At 31.2% G+C, this 5092-nt stretch overlaps 1 pseudogene; it reads right to left on the bottom strand.

Annotated features, from left to right (window-relative positions):
* Nucleotides 1-2041: 2041 nt before the first annotated feature.
* Nucleotides 2042-4690, bottom strand: LOC147075322 (histone deacetylase 1 pseudogene; annotated as a pseudogene).
* Nucleotides 4691-5092: the final 402 nt, after the last annotated feature.

The following is a 5092-nucleotide window of genomic DNA, read 5'->3' as shown; positions in this document are numbered from 1 at the left end:
ATAGAAGTGTATTATATTCTAGGTTTTCTAAACAAAAAAGTTTGCTACTGCTATCCTAGTTTAATACCTTTAATATTTCCAGATAATAGAATAGATGTAGATGTAGATGTAGATGTAGACCAAAAAAATATTTATCTGATTGTGATAAGTAATGTTTTCCTTTCCACATGGCTTGGTCAAAGTTTAGAGAAGTATCAGTTTAAGATGTATGTGAATTTTATGAATACATTGGCATTAATGATGTTATTTCCCACAATGATAGAACTTGTAGTCTTAACGGTAATAGGATGGGTTTACTATTTAAGTGATTTTGTTCAAAAAACTGAAGAGTTTGACTCAAACTTAACTTGGTCAGCCACAGAATGCTTAATATGTCGATGTGATTTTGAGGAGAAAGAAAAGCTTTCGACACTTAAGTGTACGCATATATTTCACACAGAATGTATTCAGTCTTGGTTCGAATATGATGTATCCTGCCCACTGTGCAAGCAAACTGTAAAGTTTACGGGTACCCTGAAAAATATGATAGGCTCATAATTAGTAGATAAATTTAATTAATATTAGACTTTTCTTAGATTTAAATTTATTTATTTTGAATTTTATGGACCCCTTTCGTATATGGGTACTACATCTGATCTGGTTCAAGCCTATAGAAATGAAAAGTGTACTAAAAGACTTCTTCCATATAAAAGCGTTGTGGAGGATTTTCTACTTCATTTGCAAATTGTGGTTCCAAAGAATTCATCAAATCCCATTCTTAAATCATTGCAAGAAATTGAAGAGTTTCGTTTGAAGTATTTTATAAAAGAATATCTTCATGCACGTCTAGAAAAGATCAGAGCAAATTTGTTTTTAGAAGAAAACCTGCTTAGCCAAAAAGAACTGGTTTTCTATAATAAATATAAATCTCTTTTAATTGAACGAGATGTTTTAGTAAATAAAAAATCCACAGATATAGAGTTTGTGGGCTTCATATGTGTAAAAAGAATAGAAAACATACAAATAGATGGGGAAATTATCGATATGGAACGTGGAAATTTCTTTGTCGGTTCTATTGACGATGTATATGCTCATATCATTTCAGGACACATTGAATTGGCATAATTTAATAATAGTAATGATTATTTTCTATTATACTACTTGTATACTCAACTAAGCTTTCTGAACTTCTTTAAAAATGACATAGTATTGCTGTTAATTATTTAACTTGATTATGTCAGATAGATGATATCAATATTCAATTTTGATAACTTAAAATCACCTATCGTATGTGCAAATTAACTTTTAATTCCATAAAGCAGTATATTTTTAACTTAAATTGGACAGAAAACGAGTGAAGACATGATTGTCTGGTTTGTTAACTATTTTTGTCGTTGCAAGGAAATATTTAACAATTGGGCTTCTAAAAGAATATATTCTTTTAAAGGATAGATAGAGGTTTTATTTGTAAAGCAATAAAAATATAATAATTTAGTTAATGCTTTCTTTTACTTAAAATTTTTTAACATAGTAATTCTAAAAGCAGAGGAGTAAATAATATATTTTTGTGATATTACATTCACAAATGTTATAATAATGATAGGAAATATTTAGAATACCGAAATATACATTTACTTTTCTCAATAATAGATAATTTTGACTAATTTTTGAAAAATTTTATCCCTATGAAATTAATAACACATTCAAATTCATTTCACTACGATGAAGTATTAGCAACAGCTTTTCTACAGCAGATTTATTCAGACACCACATTAATAAGAAGTAGAATTCAAAGTGTGATTGATGGAGGAGACATCGTTTATGATGTAGGTCATGTTTTTGATGTAAAAAGAAATAGGTTTGATCATCATATGGCTTCATTTACAGAAACATTTTCGGAAAAATATAAAATTAAGCTAAGCTCAGCTGGTCTAATCTTCAAATATTTTCATGAGGAATTATTTGAAGAGAAGGGCTTCAGGAAGGACCATTTTTTGTACGATTACATTGTAGAAAAAGTTTATGAGGAATATTTTCTCTCTGCAGATGCTATTGATAATGGCTATGACATCTTTGGAGAAATAAAACCAAGAACTATGGCAGATCTTGTGGGCTCATTTAATTATTCCGGACCATTAAGTGGGCAGGATTATGAATCAGAGCAATACAATCGATTTATGGAAGTCCTTGAGATTGTAAAAACTGATTTAAAAAATTACTTAGATTATATTTTTATTAACTATATTCCAGCTTACACAAAGTTATATGAAAAAGTTAAAAATTGTGCAGGACCTATTTTTGTAAGTGATACTTATGCTGATACTTCAATGATTTTTGATATTGATAAACTGCTACAAAAAAATCTAAAATTTATTGTCCTAAAGTCAAATGATATGTTTAGAATTTATGCCCTGCGTGTTTCAAAAACAGAATTTAAATCTCGTCTGCCATTATGCTCGGCCTGGAGAGGCCTAAGAGGTGAGGAGTTAATAAGAGCTTGTAAAGTTCCCGATGCAACATTTGTACATGCTTCTGGATTTACGGGTGGTGCAATGTCTTTGGAAGGTGCTTTAAAAATGTGTGAGATGACTCTGCAGTTGGAGAATCAAAAATAAAATTATGTTGAACTTGTCATTTTTGATTTTGTATGCTGTTATAGAAAATATTTAATCACAAGAACCTACTATTTGCTTGGTGATAATCTATAATCTATACAATACTTTAGACATATTGCTGTTTACTGCAGATATACATTAGTGGGAATTTTCCAATATGGTTGCATTGCTTCAATTGAAAGTTAATGTTCTACAATATTCACTTAAATCCTTACAGATCTAATAATATCACGCCTGCGTTCCGGTCCATAGAATACTAGACAGCAGAAAGTATACTCAAGCGAAATAATCGTCTTTGAAACTTGCTGTTTTGCATGCCTAGTTATCACTTTTAAAAATTGGAATGCTCTTTTGGCTACACCCTCCGTTGTTTGAGTGGAAATACCGATTTGAAGATTTTCTTCTGGTACTTGAACTACTGCTAACTCTTCAGAAACTTCTATTTGTAATTTTTTATGTATATCATTTTCATATTTTGGTTGGCAGGACATTATTCCATTATCGACGCATTGCAGTTCTTGCAATGTTAATGTGCCAACTTGTACAGCCTCAATATTCATTAAGGGACATAATTTCATAAAAATAAATAGGAGAGTTGTAAAGAAAGATTGGGCAGTACAAAAGGGGTTAATATTTTCTTTGAGATATTAAAAGAGGTACTTTTAAAAATGAATTATTCTCTTACCGATTATAATTAGATATTTGTTTTTTTAATTAAAATTTGATCAATATTGATCAAAAAGGTATCAATCATGAACTACAAAGTTTTTTGTGGGTAGAAATAGACCAATTTCTTAAGTATTAAAATGGAGTTTTAAGTCTAGCTGGGTTATACAAATCATAAAATTATTTTAAAGAATATGAACTTTTGTCAAAAACTGATGGTTTATTTAGGAATTTTATTTTGTAAATGAATCAAACGCATGTTTGTTTTTTAGCAATTCCATTCTAGTAAACACGTTATTATTTTCTTCTTGAACAATATCAAAAAGAGCGTCCTCGTCACTTTCATCATCTATGAAACATCCTGGTGTAACTGCCATCTGTACAGAAGGGGTCGGTGTAATATTTCTCAAATTCTCGTAAATCTGACTAACAATTTGACCACAGCTTTCTGATGAATTCATATTTTTAATGTTTAATTTTGGAATTGAAAGTTTGTAGTTTGGGCCGTAATATTCTAAATATTCATTAAACGGAATATCAGAATCAAGTTTCATATTTAGTGCAACACCGGTATCATAAGCCCAAACTTTTGCAACATTTTCGATAGTATATCCCCCACCACCTAGCATAATCATTGGGATATTAAATGACTTTACAAACTCCACACAGCCACCATGCCCAACTTGAGTCAAATTAAAACATCCTAGTTTATCACCAGAAAGTGAATCTGCTCCGCATTGTAACACAACCACACATGGCTGAAAAACCTCCATAATTCTCTGTACGATGGGTTTAAAAATAGCCAGATAAGACTCATCATCTATACCATCTTTCAGAGGAACATTTACAGAATAATTCCTTCCCTTATCAAAGCCTACATCTTCTATCTTTCCTGTTCCAGGGAAAAATTCTCCATACTTGTGGAATGACAATGTCATAACTCGATCAGAAATATAAAAGGCTTCTTCTACTCCGTCTCCATGATGTACATCAATATCGATGTATAGTATCCTTTCATGTACCTTAAGCAATTCCAGAATTCCAAGAACTATGTCATTTACATAGCAGAATCCACTCGCCTCATTCCTCTTTGCATGGTGTAAACCCCCTGACCAATTAATAACCGTGCTATACTCACCTAAATTGATTTTCCTGGCTGCTAATAATGTACCTCCTGCAACAGATTTACAATAATCAAACAACCCTGCGAATACAGGGCAATCTTCTCTGACATTGAATTTGTGTAAATCTGCCACTAAGCCATCCATATTATCCCCAGAGACACTCGCAAGAAAATTGATATAATCTGCAGAATGAAAATTTAATAAATTCTCATAGGATGCTTTTGATGGTTTAGCCATATCCATATGTTTGTACAAGTCATAATTTACAACCAATGAATGGGTCATGCCTATTCTCAGTGGTTTCATTGGATGTCCACGAGCATAGTTGTAATTTACAATTTCATCATCGTGTAAATATAAAATGTTTTTCATGAATGGGTGTTATTTTTTAAAGAATATATGATAAATTTTTGGTAAATATAAAAGATCGCAGAAGAATATGCTATTTCCTCTCAGAGCATTGAATGATTGACAAAAATAGGCTATAAAATCTTTATCCAATCAGAAAATCAAAAACAATTGTAAAAATATTTTTCATTCATTCGTGTGTAAAGAAAAATCGACATCATCGGTAAGAAAATAGAGATATGCCAGCAATTCCCCCAAGTTTCTTAAGCTTCTCACCATGTTCATGTGAGACTGGTATAACACATATTTTAGCCCTTAACTCGGCAGCCTCCTTAACTATTAATTCAGTTGCTTGGCGTT

Source organism: Rhyacophila brunnea, unplaced genomic scaffold (genome assembly GCF_057557595.1).
Source record: "Rhyacophila brunnea isolate RB1 unplaced genomic scaffold, BYU_Rbru_1.0 scaffold_149, whole genome shotgun sequence".
NCBI lineage: Eukaryota > Metazoa > Arthropoda > Insecta > Trichoptera > Rhyacophilidae > Rhyacophila > Rhyacophila brunnea.
This window is presented reverse-complemented; position numbering and strand designations above follow the sequence as displayed.